This window comes from Delphinapterus leucas, chromosome 7 (assembly GCF_059928025.1).
Source record: "Delphinapterus leucas isolate spDelLeu-1000000601 "Yukka" chromosome 7, BTC_Dleu_Yukka2, whole genome shotgun sequence".
NCBI classification, from domain to species: domain Eukaryota; kingdom Metazoa; phylum Chordata; class Mammalia; order Artiodactyla; family Monodontidae; genus Delphinapterus; species Delphinapterus leucas.
In genome coordinates, this window is record NC_143135.1 from 51,048,495 (window position 1) to 51,063,566 (window position 15,072).

Consider the following 15,072-nt stretch of genomic DNA (forward strand, 5'->3'; position numbering starts at 1 on the left):
ATGCCGCGGAGCAACTAGGGCCGTGAGCCACAACTACTGAGCCTGCGCGTCTGGAGCCTGTGCTCCGCAACAAGAGAGGCCGCCATAGTGAGAGGCCTGCGCACCGCGATGAAGAGTGGCCCCCGCTTGGCAAAACTAGAGAAAGCCCTCGCACAGAAACGAAGACGCAACACAGCAAAAATTAATTAATTAATTAATAAACTCCTACCCCCAACATCTTCTTAAAAAAAAATAAAAATTTTTATTTTACATTAGAGTATAGCCGATTAACAACTGTGATAGTTTCAGGTGCACAGCAAAGGGACTCAACCATACATATGCATGTATCCATTCTTCCCCAAACGACCCTCCCATCCAGGCTGCCATGTAACACTGAGCAGAGTTCCCTGTGCTATATAGTAGGTCCTTGTTGGTTATCCATTTTAAATATAGCAGTGTGTACATATCAATCCCAAACTCCCTGACTATCCCTCCCCCCATCCTTTTCCCACAACTCTGTAACCATAAGTTCTTTCTCTAAGCCTGTGAGTCTGTTTTGTAAATAGGTTCATTTGTATCATTTATATTTCTCTTTCTCTGTCTGACTTACTTCACTCAGTATGACAATCTCTAGGTCCATCCTTGTTGCTGCAAATGGCATTACTTAATTCTTTTTAATGGCTGAGTAATATTCCATTGTGTGTGTGTATGTATACATATATATTTTTTTAAACTATTTATTTACTTATTTATTTATTTTTGTGCATTTCTTTTTCTTATAACCAACTATTAGTTCCTTGAAAACATCTTATTTTCCTTTGCATCCCAAGTAAGACCTTTTTATAATTTATTTATAATCCATACCAAGACTAATCCAAAAGGATGTTAAGTAGTTCATCTCATTAAGATATAAAAATAAGACAGTTAAAAATGAAAACAAATAAAAACCAGGGGCATAGATTTAAATCAAGTGATCAAACTTCAGGTCCTATACCTACCATATACATGCCACATGATTATTAGCAAGTTATAACCTCTCTAGTGAGCAAGATACAACACCACACTTCACAGAGAGTCTGTAAAACTCAGAAGTTAACAGAACCAGCAGCTGTGAAGCCAGGCACTGTTGGCTGGATTCAAATCTTAACTCCATCACATATAAACTGTGTGAATTTGGGCACCTTACTTAACCCCTTTGGTTCCTAGTGTCTTCATCTGTTTCAATGGTGATAATACCACTTTTACAGCTGATATAAAAGTTAAATTAAGTAATACATGTTAAGCACTCAGCACAGTGTCAGGCACATAATAAAAAGTAACTATAGTTACTTATACTCATACTATAGTAACTATAGTGTGTATGCATCATCTCCCGGTTGTTTATAAAGATGTGTTAGATAAGGAAAAAAAAGGTTCTGAAGTTTAAAGTGCCATGAAATGTTTGGAATACTTATTACTATTACTCATATTCAAAACTATGCAGGAAATTAATAAAAATGAGGAAAAAACATGTCCAAAGACAGTTGTCTTAAACGTTTTTCTAAATATAGTTCCTTATAGCTAGCTCCCTCTTTTGCATTTCTGGCCTCCTTCCAAACATCTTTAATACTGCAGTAAAGCAGGAGTGGAAATGCAAGCTATGTAAATTGCAAATGTAATTGCAACTAACATGAAAGGTAAGGCTTGGGGTTTTACCACCAAGTTGGGACAAAACTGTCATCTCCTCCTTCTAGACCTGTAGGCTGCTTGTGCAGGAATTGATAATCTGTAGCTGCCAGGAAGGCCAGTTTAAATTGAAGGAGCTGGTTGTGTTTCTCTGTTGTTTGCTTTTCTGATACTATTAGAACACAGTGGTGTCTGGGTCTGGCCTGCTCTGAGGGATGACAGAAGGTACAGCCAGAACATGAAGGCAGCAGAGGACATAAAAAGGAGAGGACAAAAAAAAAAAAAAAAAAAGGAGAGGACACAATAAAAATACCCAAAAAGTCAGTGTAGCATGATCACCAATGGGAACTGTTTCATAAGCATGTGATGAATAAGCCAATATGTGTGTAGTCACTGTGATACAAATACGTTTTAATGCATTATGATCTGTGTACATGAAGAATGCCAAAGAAAAGGCTGATCTGCAACCCATATACAGAGTCCTAAAATATCAGAACCAGAAGAGCCTTTAGAGATCATCCAGCACAGCATCATTGTTATTATGGATATAAGAACTAAGGGAAAGAGGCTTATCAGCGGTCACACAGACAAGGAGTAGAGCTGAGATCAGAACCCAGGACTAGGCCAATTGTGGACTTGAGTATAAAGTATGTAGGAAGAGAATATATTAAAAACCTTATCATTTGTGAACAAATCCCCAGAGATGGCTTAAGAATCTGCGAATTTAGAAATGCCATTAACTGTAAGTGGGAGCCATTCCTTAGCTAAGTAAATCACTCTCATCCGCCACTGCCTCATCAAATACTTTTCAAATGCTCACCTCAGGAAAGTGGTAAATTATGACATGTCATGGACCCCTGAGGCCACTCAAGAATAGCCAGAGCTACATATGGTAAGTTCATCAAAGAGAAATGCCTAAAACAAAGTCCTGATCTGTACAGAGTAAAAAGGTAGAGAGTTCATTACTCAGCTGCCATCCAGTGTTCCCACAACTCATCTTTGAAGAACGAGTAAGCACATACAGTGATATTAATGGAAATAAAAGTAAAATCCTCACACCTAAAATTCTAGGCTTTTAAAAACCTAGCCCCAACTTCTACTCTCCAGCATCCTTCACTTGTCAACAATGCTCTATGCAAATTAGACCAGTGCTTGGCTTTTTTTTTTTTTTTTTTTTTTAGTGCTTGGCTTTTTAACTTTGTTTACAGAGAAATCGAAATGTATGCTCTCAAACCTTGCACCATCCCTGTAAATTCAAATCCTAACCGTCCTTCAGGCCCAGCTCAAGGCTCCCAACTCCAGGAGGCTTCCTCTGAAAAGCCCACATTAAAGGGATCTGTCCTCTTTGGCTCTGAATCTTTTTCACCTCATTTCTCATTGACTTCCCTCCATCTCCCTCCACTTAATTCAACCTGTGCCCTGGCCACATCAGTTTAAATGCTTCTCTCCAAATGAAATGAACACTTACTGTCTCTGGAGCTTGGCTGGACTGTTCTTCCACTGTCAAAATCACACAAATCCAGTTATAACTTACTAGAAAGAAAACTGGACAACCTGGACTTGGAATATGTGAGTTGGAACCCCAGCTCCATTAACTCCTAGCCAAGATCCCCACCCACAACTACCTAGCTTCTTCGACTAGGCAACATATTCACCATATGTAAAATTAGATAATAAATCTCAGAGGTTATTAGGCACACCCAATAACTTAGGCTCTCTGAGGGATATAAAGGTACATAAGGAATGATCTCTGCCCTCTAAGAGCTTATGATGTTGTGTAAGTTGGGGAGAAGGAGGTAGCAGAGCCTGGTAAAGGGAAAGTTGGCTAGAGTCAAGGTATCACCGTCCTGGTCTTACCTCTACCACAGAAACTGTGGGACTGGATAAATACCTTCCCTTTATTAGGTCTCAGTTTTCTTCCTCTGTGAAATGAGCAGGGGTTATTAGGTCAGGGATTTTTTTGGGGGGCGGTGGGGGGCGCACCATGCAGTTTGCAGGACCTTAGTTCCCCGACCAGGGATTAAACTTGGGCCCCTGGCATTGAATGCACTGAGTCCTAGCCACTGGACCACCAGGGAATTCCCTAGGTCAGGGATTTTTAAGGGCCCTGCCAACTTTGATATTCTGTGGAAAATAACCATAGTACTAGACCATTCATGAGGTGAGCCAAAAGTGCAATACAGATAATGCCTAATGTAACCAGAAACAGGCTGCTGAATTCAATGGAAGCTGCTTTGTGACGGGCAGATCCAATGGAACTTCAAATGGGGGATGGGAAAGTTGAAGCCAAATGATGAATGCATCTGCTGCTAGGAGGTCACGGCTAATCACAGGAACACTTCTCACAGGAAGCTCTGCAGAAACACTCCACTGAGGTCCCAAAGTCCCTGCCCATACAAAGAAGCCTCGTTGACCAGAGAAGGAGAGGGACCAGTCAGGAGCCTGGCAGGAGAGACAAAGGACAAAGCCAAATGAAACAGCCCATCCTGCCCAGAGCTGAGGCCACATCTTGGGCCTTCTTGGTCCTCAGTTTTTTTGTGTTTTGATTTTGTTTTTTTTCTTGCCAGAGCAGGTAAAGGGAGGAATACAACAGCAGGGCTCCACTGGTTGAATTATTTTAAAACATGTGCTGATGGGACTTCCCTGGTGGTGCAGTGGTTAAGAATCCGCCTGCCAATGCAGGGGACACGGGTTCAAGCCCTGGTCTGGGAAGATCCCATATGCCATAGAGCAACTAAGCCCGTGTGCCACAATACTGAGCCTGTGCTCTAGAGCCCGCACACCACAACTACTAAAGCCTGTGTGCCTAAAGCCCATGCTCTGCAACGAGAAGCCACCGCAATGAGAAGGCCGCGCACTGCAACGAAGAGTAGCCCCTGCTCGCCACAACTAGAGAAAGCCTGCGCGCAGCAACGAAGAGTAGCCCCTGCTCGCCACAACTAGAGAAAGCCCGCGCACAGCAACAGAGACACAATGCAGCCAAAAATAAATAAATAAATAAATTTATGAAATAAACTTATTTTTTAAAAAAAGAGTAGATTTTATGGTATATTATATCTTAATAAAGCTGTTTAAAAACAAACAACAAAAAAAAAACACGGGAATTCCCTGGCGGTCTGGTGGTTAGGGCTCCACGCTTTCACTGCCAAGGGCCCGGGTTCAACCCCTGGTTAAGGAACCAAAATCCCACAAGCCATGCAATGCGGCCAAAACAAACAACTTGCCGAGGATCAGAGAGTTAGGAAGCGACAGACCCAGAATTCTAATTCTCAAAATCAGTGCTTTTAACCGTTATTCTATAGTGTCCTCAAGGAACTTAAAATCTAGAACTATCTAGTTACTATTACTTACCTATAATATAGATAGACAGATAGATACAGGCTATAGATTTTGGAAAGAAAACAAGGCCTAAAACTGCTCAATAATGTTTAACTGAATTGAACTTAAAAATTATCGAATTTATTAATTTAATTCCTGACCTTGAGGCATTCACAGTATAAAATGAGGCTCAGACATGTTAAACTATCCCTAACTTGCAAGCTAGAAGGAAACATGTTCTATGTAAAAATAATTTCCCTTGGGAAACATCTGGGTGAAGTGGTCTGGCCAGCCCCCACAGTTCCCAGACCTCTTGCAGTTAGTTAGTGCTAATGATCTGTGAATGAAGGTGACATGTCTCACTTTCAGGAAGAAGTATTCAAAATCTGGTATATGACCCTACAGCTCTGACATGCACGTCCTCCCTCCCTCCCTGCCTCCCTTTCTCTCCATTCTGCAAAGACATATTGGAAGTCTTATGTTGAGATGGTGGCATCATAAGACAAAAGCAACATAAATGCGCTAGTCATCACTTCCTGGAGGACAACTGCACTCCAGAGTCACCTGGCCTGCAGTGGAATTCATATGAGCAAGAATTCAACAAATCTTTGTCATGTTAAGCCACTGAAATCTTGTGGCCAATTTGATACCACAGCATAATTCTGCATGTCCTGACTAATATAAATGTTAACAAGAAACAAACCCAGAATATATGAATTCAGATCTATACTCTACCTCTTACTATTTTGGCTAAGTTATTTAAACTCACTGGTCCTTGATTTACTCAATTTTAAATGGAGGTAGTTAACAGTATCCTCTCAGTTGTTATGATAATTAAGTGAAATATACAAAAACAGGTGTCATAATGCAATTGCCTTTGGGGGAAAAAATGCGACATTGAACCATCAAAAATGTGACATTGAACCTGATGGTTGACTGAGAAATTCTAATAGGAGTCTATGCTGACAAAAGCAAGAAAAAACATACTGTTTGGGAGAAGAACTGTGCTTTAACTAGTTCAGAAAGAGCAGTTATTAATTTTCGAGGGGGGTAAAAAACCATACTCCTGTCTGTATGGTACTTTATATGTCCAAATGACCTCCTATACACTGCTACATTTGATCTTCACGAGAATCCGGTAAAGATTCTTATTAAAGAAAAATTAATACAAGCCCCCAGAGCTTAATCTACACCTATCTAAGGATCAGTAGGAAAAGACAAGTGTCCTTTTAAAGTAACAGAATGAAAAAGTACTTCCCTGTCAGCAGCTTCCTCATCACTACCTCCAGGTGTGAAGGAAAGGTACCGTAATTCACTCTGCCTCAGAAGAGCTTCCTCTGGCCAATTATAGTGTCTTCTATAAGACATTTATTCCAGGAAGGGGTAACACTTCAACAGTTATGTTACTTCTTACAAACCAAACAACTATCTAATAAATAAAAGAAGGAAAAGAAAAAGTGGCACTCTCAATCTATTTAAATAACAAAAGAATTCTAGTGAAGGTATGAAAAACTATAACCATTCATGATATACGAATTATAAAAGCCCATGAACTAATACAGGGGCTCAATGAAAATGTGCTGATTAATACAAAAATATCCAGAACAACTGTCTTGCCCTCAAGAGGACTATAAGTAGGAGAAATGATAAAAACTGGGCACACATAGCTAAAGTTAAAAAGTAAAAATGCCACAGAATATTAATAAATGAGAAATGAGGCTGAAGAAATCACTTCTCACAGGAGAGGCATCATGAAAGATGGCATTTTGGCTGAGTTCTAAGAATCAGAATCTTAGAAAACTCCTCAAAAGCACTAGGGACTCTAGCCCTTTGAGGGAACATTACAGAAGTCTAGAAAATGAGCCTATAATAACAAGAGCTCTGAACTTGTTGCCATTAGTTCTCTGAAAGTACACTCCTAAATGTAAAAATAAATATTTCTGTCCCTCAAGGAGATCAGGGGAAAACATCTCATTAAGTGTCTTTTATACTGCAAACCTTGGTCTTGACTCAGGGATACCAATCACTTTTTGAAATACCCGATATGACCCTGGGTGTTTTTTTTTTAACATGAAGGCAGATACTGTACCTTTTCAACATAAGATGGGAAGCATAAGCCATTCAAGTTGGGGTCAATTACACAAGCAGAAGATTTGGAACCATTCCTTTCAGCATGGGTCGCAACTTGATAGTAAATGCCTATGAAAAAGGCAGTGGGCCTTAGGAAACTAGAAAAAGAAGAGCAAATTAAATCTAAAATAAGCAGAAGAAAAAAACAATAAGAATTAGAGTAGAAATCACTAAAACTGAAAATAGAAAATCAATAGAGAAAAATCAACAAAACCAAAAGATCAATAAAATCAGTAAGCCTCTAACTAGGCTAAGAAAAAAAGAGAGAAGACACGAATAACTTATATCAGAAATGAAAAAGGGACATCACTACGGACCCCTAGGAAATTAAAAGGATAATGAAGGAATATTATGAACAACACTACATGATATAGACCAATTCACTGAAAGACTATCTGCCAAAACACACAAAAAGAAACAATCTGAATAGACCAATATCTATTAAAGAAATTGAATCAATAATTAATAATCTTCTAAAAGAGAAAGCACCAGGCCCAGGTGTGTTCACAGGTAAATTCTACCAAATATTTAAGGAAGAAATTATACCAATTCTCTACAATTTCTTTCAGAGTACAGAAGCAGAGGGAATATTTCCTAACTCATTCTATGAGCCCAGCATTACCCTAATACCGAAACCAGACAAAGACATTACAAGAAAAGAAAACTATTGGCCAATATCTCTCAGGAGCATAGATGCAAAAATCCTCAACAAAATATTAGCACATTGAATCTAAAAAAATATATAAAGAATTATATACCATGACCAGGCGGAATTTATCCCAGCTATGCAAGGCTGGTTCAACATTCAAAATCAATTAATGTAATCCATCACATTAATAGACTAAAAAAACAGAAAAATCACATAATCATATTAATAGATGCAGGAAAAAGCATTTGACAAAATCTAACATGCACTCATGATAAAAATTCTCAGTACACTAGAAAGAGGAGAACTTTCTTAACTTGATAATGACTATAAGAAACCTACAGCTAGCATCATACTTAATGGTGAGAAACTCAAACTTTTCCCACTAAGATCCCATACAAAGCAAGGAGGTCCCCTCTTACCACTCCTTTCAACACCGTACTGGAAGTCTTTGCTAATGCAGTAAGGCAAGAAAAGGAAATGAAAGGTACACAGGTTGGGAAGGAAGACGTAAAACTGTATTTGTTCACAAATGAAATAATCATCCACATAGAAAATTCAAAAGAATTGACAAAAAACTCCTAGAATTAATAAGCGATTATAGCAAGGTTGCAGGCTAAAAGGTTAATTATAAAAGTCAATTGCTTTTCTATATATTAACAATGAACAGGTTAATGTGAAATTAAAAACACAATACCATTTACAATAACATCTACAATAGCATCAAAGAAAATTAAATACTTAGGTATAAATCTAACGAAATATTATAAGATCTATATAAGGAAAAGTACAAAACTCTGATGAATGAAATTAAAGAAGAACTAAATAAAATGGAAAGATATTCCATGTTTAGGGATAGAAAGACTCAATATTGTTAAGATGGCAGTTGTTCCCAATTTGATCTATGGATTCAATGCAATCCCAATAAAAATCCCAACAAATTATTTTATGGATATTGACAAGCTGATTCTAAAGCTTATATGGAGAGGAAAAAGACCCAGAATAGCCAACACAATATTGAAGGAAAAGAACAAAGGTGGAGGACTGATGCTACCAACTCAAGACTTACAGCAATCAAGACCAAAGACCTTAATAGACATGTGACTAAAGAAGATATACAGATGGAAAACAGCATATAAAAAGATGCTCCACATCACATGTCATCAGGGAGATGCAAATTAAAACAACAGAATATGCCACTACACATCTATTAGAATGACCAAAATCTGGAATACTGACAACACCAAATGCTGGTGAGGGTGTGGAGCAACAGGAACACTCGTACATTGCTGGTGGGAATGCAAAATGGTACAGTCACTCTGGAAGAGTCTGTCGGTTTCTTACAAAACTAAACATATTCTTACCACATGAACCAGCAATCACACTCCTTGTTATTCATGTCCACACAAAAACCAGCACAAAGATATTTATAATAGCTTTATTCATAATTGTGAAAACTTTGAAGCAACCAAGATGTCCTTCAGCAGGTGAAAGGATAAATAAACTGTAGTACACCCAATGGAATATTATTCAGTTCTAAAAAGAAATAAGCTATCAAGCCATGAAAATACATGGAGAAAACTTAAATGTATATTACTAAATATATAATCTTAAAAGGCTACATACTGTATGATTCCAACTATATGACACTCTGGAAAAGGCAAAAACTATGGAGATGGAATCTTTAAAAATGATATAAATGAACTTATTTACAAAACAGAAATAGACTCACAGAGATAGAAAACAAATTTATGGTTACCAAAGGGGATAGTGGGGGCGGGCAGGAAGGAAGATAAATTAGGAGGTTAGGATTAACATATACACACTGCTATATATAAAATAGGTAAAAAACAAGGACCTACTGTATAGCACAGGGAACTATACTCAATATCTTATAATAACCTATAATGGAAAAGAATCTGAAAAAAATATATATATATGTAAAACTGAATCACTCTGCTGTACACTTGGAACTAACACAACGTTGTAAATTAACTATATTTCAATTTTAAAAGTTTTAAAAAAACTATGGAGACAATAAAAAGATCAGTGGTTGGTGGGGGTGGGGAGGGGAGAGTAGGATGAATAGACAGAAGATTTTCAGGGCAGTGAAATATTCTGTATGATATTATAATGATGTATATATGTCATTAAATATTTGTCCAAATCCATAGGATGTATAACACCAGGAGTGAACCCTGAGGTAAACTACGAACTTTAGGTAATCTTGATGTGTCAATGTAAGCTAATCCTTGGTAAAAAAATATATCATTCTGATGACTGATATTGATAAATATCAATATTTATAATAAATAAATAAAGGGGGAGACTATGTACCTGTGGGGGGGAAAGGTATATGGGAAATCTCTGTACCTCCCTCTCAATTTTGTTGTAAACCTAAAACTGCTCTAAGAAAATGGAGTCTTTTATTATTTATTTTAATAGAGTCTTTTTTAAAAAAGAGGCAGTGGAGTTTAGCAGAAAGAGGGGGGAGTCCCAGTGACTCCATTTATTGACTGTGTGCTTTGAGGATAGTAGTAAAGGCTGCCTGGCTCACTACTGCATTCTCAGTGTCTAACACAATGTCCGAGTCTTGGCACATAGTACTCAAAATATATTTATTGAAAGCCTGAATGAATGAAGGAACCACTTAAATTTTTTGATAAGTTTTTCTTTCTCTATCACTAGTAAGTGACAGAATCATGATCTGAACCTCTGCCTCTCTATACTCCAGGAGTGTCTATCTAGGGATATCAGAGTAGTATAAATGCCTAGAATAGAGCTACATCATTTCTTAGAGGTGATATCCAGTACCCAGCTTGGAATAATCTCTTGTGACAGATTGTATTTTCCAAAGATTGCCACAATCCCATGAAGAGGTAGAGCCTAACTCTCCTCCCAGTGAATCTGAGCTGGACTAGCCCGATCAATAGGATGCAGAGGAAGTAATGCTGTGTGACTTCCAAAGCTAAGTCAAAAATGAGCCAAAAATATAATCAACTATAGGCCATTCAGTTTTTGCCTGGCTCTTTTGGATGCTCCCCCAAAAGAAAGGGCTCCTTCATTCATTCAAGCTTTCAACAAATATTTGTTACAAATTCCTACTATGTGTCAGGCCCTAGACATTGTCTTAAGCACTGAGAATGCAATAGTGAACCACTCAGCCACTGTCCCTGTCCTCACAGAGTTTATACTCTAGAGGAGGAAAAAGATGAAGAGCAAGTGGGAAAATCTAATATATCCTATAATTATAACATGTAAGAGGTGCTCATAAAGTAGGAAACAGAGATTTTCTCAAGAATGACAAGTCAAGAAAGAACACTCCAAGGTGGTGACATTTAAATAAGCCATAACAGATGAGTAGTTAGTCATGTTGGAGGGAGGAGCAGGGAAACATTTCAGGGAAAGGAACAGCATGGGCAAAGGCACTGAAGCAGAAAAGAACTCGACATGCTTTGGAGGAACTAAGAGACAATGAATATGGGCAGAACAGAGTGAACAAGGTGGAGAGTAGCAAAAGGACCTGAGAAGAAATTTTTGAAGCAACACTGTTGGGTTAATCATAGATCAGTGAGTGTAGCACATCAGTAGATTCACCTCTCAAAATTCTAATTTAAATATTATTTTAAAGCCAGGTTTATATAAGTTCAGATGTAAAACAAAAGAACTCAAGTAGTAAGTGCTGATACTGATACTGTAAGACTAGCTGTAGTCACATAACAAGCACATTATTCAAAAATGGGAACGTTTCCAAGACAAAGGACCATATGGTTTGAAGGACTTCCTGTAATTAACCTCTTTAGAATTTCAGGGCACAGAAAGACAAAATTGACTTTCTCATTGCCTCGTTAATGGTACATTTCATAAATCATACCTGATTTGACCTAGTTTTCTTCAGCAGTCATCTCAAAATGTTTCACTGAAACCACAATCCTCTAACGGGGAGGATGATCAAGCCTGTCACCAAAGGATGCCCTGTCTAAAAAGAAACAGCTCCTTTATAGAATTCAGAACATCAAAGCAACTCCCTAATAACCTGCCCAAAGGCTTACTCCACCCAAAGCATTTGTCCTCTTATCACGTGTCAAGCCCACAGGAGAAAAAAAAAAAAGATGGGTTTACACATTATTTGACACTACTATCAAACATCTATCCCTGCACCCAAAAACAACTGAAATCATCAGCTGAAAAAATATTACTGGCAATTGTTCCCAGAAAACCAATTCAGGGGCCTGGGATCTCCCAGCAAACGCTACTTTATAGCAAGGTCCTTTAGTCTAGAAGCCTATCTCTAACATTAGTTAAAACCAGCAAGTACCAAGTTATAAATGAGATAAAATTTTATTATAGAACAGTAGTTTCAGGAAATATATGTGCTATTATTTTAATAATGAGATTGATTTTAGAGTTATAATTTGAAAGGACTGATGGCTTTTTTCTGCATGTGCAACCTAGCCTATGAATGTTCATTGTGCCTCTCAAGTAAGAGCCATAAAAGGAGCCCTTTGGCCCACTCTCCAGGGCAGTCTGAATAACAGCACTCTATACTCTTGTCTGTACTGTTATTGCAACAACTGTGGAACCCTCCAAAGGGATCGCTCTTTGGGATAAGAGAGCTGAGACACACCTACCCCTACCCACCTTCTGGTCAAGAGCACTTGACCAGGCTAAGGACCCCCCTCTTCCTCTCCACTGAGCCCAGGGGTGGCAGGTGATAAAAATGAAGCTCTGTTCTCAGTTGTGCTCATACGTGGTCATGACATTTTGCTCTGGTGGTGAATAACAGCTCTTATTTTCATCTTCACAATTAGGAAATTAGTCTTCAGCTGGATAAAACAACCACAGAGCAGCCTCATCAGTAAGCAAAGAAAACCAAGGGAGCTTGCGGCTAATGCCTGTGGACAAGAATGCTATAATGGTAACAACAGTTGGGAAGGGGATAACCTAATATTTGAAGTAAACCACTAGGGCGCTAGCTCATTCTGAAGCCTTCCCTCTGGGCTTGAATCTTATAGTTGGCACATGCGGGCGAAGAGCAAAGAATGATTCTCCAGCACTAGACAATGGGGTTCCTCACTGAAAATAAAATTCTCACGCATGATGGATGAGCAATAAATCATTTGCAGAAGTGACCCAAAGAACTATCAGGGGCACAGGAAATCTGGGAACACTAGAGTTAAACAAAGATGCCAAGGAGGGAATTCTCAAGGAAGCTGAAATTGTAGCTTAGAAAGGAAGGAATCCAACCTTGCTAAAGGAGAAACAAACACCCCCCCTCCACACACACACACACCCCACCAAAACAAGCAAAGAGAGTAGTGGAGCAGTAGATTGCATTCAAGTTCTCTGACTCCTAAGCCTAGGCTGTGACTTCCCTCTCTCATGACAGGGGTATTTTGTCAGGGGCCAGCAACAGATTTTCAAACAAAAAACAAAACAAACCGAAAAATGGGTCCATACAATTCCTATAAAAGAGCCATCCCTAGTTCATCAAAAGAAATGAAAACGGACATGGCTGTCAAGTTGGCACTTCAAAAAGCAGTTTTATGGTAATTTATTACCCCAGCATCAGCTACTTAGAAACTGAGTCATTAGGACTCTTGATTGCTATGTCAGGTACTTTGCAGTGTCCCAACTGCAGAGGCTGTAACAACCAATATAAAAAATATTGAAAGAGCTCTGTTGGGAGCACAAGTTTTCACTCATATAAACATCAGCAAACATTCCAAGGCAGGGAGAGGCAGAAAGGTCCCTGGTGAGAGTCAGAGAGCCTGAGCTGTAGGCTCAGCTTCTCTAGTTATTCATTCTAAAACTTTGGGCCCCTAAGTCTCTGGGCCTTATTTTTAAGTATGGTAATAGTTGACTTCAGATGTATAACAAAAAGCAGCAGTCCCCTACCTCACTCTGAATTTCTGCTTCTCAAAGGCAATCACTTTCAACTTTTAGCTCTTTCTCTTAGCATTTATCTCTTTATTTCAAAAAAACATGCTTATATTGGCACTTTTGGGGTCAATTTTAGTCATTATTTATCATCTTTCTGTTTTGAAGGTCTGCTCTTTCATATCATGATCATCACCCCCATGACCACCCATATATACACATGTACACACACTTCTCCTTCCACCAACACAGTCACATCACAATTTTTAGTTAAATTAATATTTAGGATATGCCCATTCCATGGAATACTACTCAGCAATCAAAAAGAATGAACTATTGATATACAACCACTTGTATGGGTCTCAAGTGCATTATGCTGAGTGAAAAAAAGGTCACATACTGTATGATTCCATTTATATATTTATCTTGAAATAACAAAATTATACAAATGTTAAATAACTAGTGGTTTCCAGGAGTTAGGGATGGGGGTAGGGGGTGTTGTGCTGTGAATATAAAGCGGTAGAGTGAGGAAAATCTTTATAGTAATGGAATATTCTGTATCATGATTGCAGTGGTGGTTACACAAATCTACACATGTGATTAAATGGCACAGAACCATATATACACATTGCACTAATGTCATTTTCATGGTTTTGATACTGTACTACAGTTACACAAGATCTAACCATTGGAGGAAACTGGGTAAAATATATATAGGGCCTCTCTGTTTATCTTTGCAACTTCCTGTCAATCTATAATTATTTCAAAATAAAATGTTTTCAAAATTAATTAATATTAATTTATTAATATTCATAAATCATATTCATAACAATATTCATAAATCAACTATACCCCAATAAAAATTAAATAAAACATTAATATCAAGGTCTATATTATTTTCAGGCGGAATCACAACATATTTATTTAGAGGGAATACAATTCAACCTACAACAGGTTGATTTCAAATTTTAGCTATTATAAATATTGTTTTTATGAAAATTTATACAAAAGCCTTTATGTGGCTATCTGCTTTCATTTCTCTTGGGAATACACCAAGGCGTGATTACCAAAGCTTTTTAATGTTTTGTTAGCTGGAGGAACAGTATTCCAACACTTTCTTGTTTTTCTCAAGAATACTCAGGATCTATACAATGATTTTCACAGCTAAACCACATAGTGTATTATGACTACATTGTCTTCCTTGGACAACTAGAATTCTGGTCTTTCCTAGAATTAATAGTTGTCTCGTTTTTAATTTGCTTGGTTTTAATGTCCTTTTCCCCAATTCATCTCCAAATTCTCCAAAATAACTTTAAGGTTCTTTGTAATATGGTCAAACATGTCAGATAATTTACTGGTGTCGTTTTGTATTTTCTTTAAAGTGGGGTCCCCAACCCCCAGGCCCTGGACCGCACAGCAGGAGGTAAGCGGCGAGCGAGGGAAGCTTCATCTGC

General features: G+C 38.1%; 1 protein-coding gene across 5 annotated transcripts in view; it reads right to left on the minus strand.

Annotated features, from left to right (window-relative positions):
- The window catches only part of FAM168A (family with sequence similarity 168 member A), a 202,009-nt gene that overhangs the window by 99,636 nt on the left and 87,301 nt on the right, over nucleotides 1-15,072 (minus strand). Inside the window, exon 2 of one of the 5 annotated variants that reach the window (XM_089915298.1) lies at nucleotides 11,613-11,717. The exons of the other annotated variants lie outside the window; for them this stretch is intronic. The gene's annotated coding sequence lies outside the window, so the exon portion shown is untranslated. The remainder of the gene's footprint in view (nucleotides 1-11,612; nucleotides 11,718-15,072) is intronic. 5 annotated transcript variants of the gene reach the window in all.